The sequence below is a fragment of the Cephus cinctus genome, unplaced genomic scaffold (assembly GCF_000341935.2).
Source record: "Cephus cinctus unplaced genomic scaffold, Ccin1 Ccin1_scaffold0129, whole genome shotgun sequence".
NCBI classification, from domain to species: Eukaryota; Metazoa; Arthropoda; class Insecta; order Hymenoptera; family Cephidae; genus Cephus; species Cephus cinctus.
The window spans coordinates 1,987,528-1,988,866 of record NW_014332862.1 but is presented as its reverse complement, the minus strand read 5'-3'; positions in this window follow the sequence as shown (position 1 = coordinate 1,988,866).

Below are 1,339 nucleotides of genomic sequence, written 5' to 3'. Positions count from 1 at the left end.
GGGGAGGGATGGGGCATAGACAATTCAAATACTCTGCCAAATGAAGATCATTTGATCGGATGATACTCGATTAATGATGTATTGACCCTCCATCTCTTTTGTTTCTACTCACTTTTTTTCTTATATATATCTCTCTCACTCTCTTGTCTCTTTATTCCTTTCTTACTGTATTACTACTTGCTCTCCACTTTTTACCCTTTTTCATTTGCACTTCGTTACCCACACTCTCCCTTACATTCATCCAGCTATTATCTCCAGTAAGATTTCTACCTTACCGACCCTTCACCTTCCATCCTCTTCTATCTTGAGATTCAAGATATCGCTCTTCTTCCATCTTCTCTCTTTCTTTTATCCATCGTAAGACGTCGTAACACTCGCGTCGTCGACAGCTCTCGTTTTAGCGACGTGTCGCGCGACTCCGTACGATGACGTATCCCGATCGATCGCGCGTCCTTTGGAAACGCGCCTTTCGTATCCGGGAATTTCAATAGTGACAGTGACGCTTGTGACGTCTATCGATTTACGTTAATTCTCGAAAGAGGAGGAAAAGAGATAGAAAAAACTGACGCTTGTAATGACTCGTAAAGATTTCAAAATTGAGATTTATCTCGATATACGAAATTACAAAAAAATAATGAAATCCTCTACGATGTACATAATGTATTAAACGACGCAATCCCTTGTAGTATATATATAGCGAATCTAAATATACATACATACCTGTAATAAGTAACGTACGTATATAAATATATATATATATATATATATACATACGAGATACACGTAGAATCCGAAAACGTTAAGATCTCACCGCCATCTTGCCCCCCCCACCCCCCACCCATCCAAGTGTACGTCGATGACGTCATAGCCCAATCCTCTATATGCCCACAGAGCCCACTACGTAAGATTATGGTACAATGATCATTCCGGATTAGTTTGGATCATCATGGATTTTGTATTGCGGATCCGACGTCCCCTTCACGCATCGTGGAGATATGAAATGGCGGATAAGATGTTTGACGCTTTTGGACTCGTAGTGACGTAACAAAAGAAAAAAAAAAAGTGAAACACGACCTGCATAAAACGGCAAGTCCCCGCTAGACTGAAACTTACGTATATTCGTACTATCATTTCAAAAGAAGCTGAACCCGCACAGGCTTATTAAAAAACAAAAAAAAAAGAAAAGGCATTTAATTGGTACATGGTGCGAGCGCAGCTTCCACACCAACTTCTGACGCGGCCCCGTGAGTTGACACAAAGTGAAATTTTTACTAAGTGTACGTGAGAATGACTGTGAGAGAGAAACTGCGAGAAAGGGGAAAATGGGAGTGGGGGAATA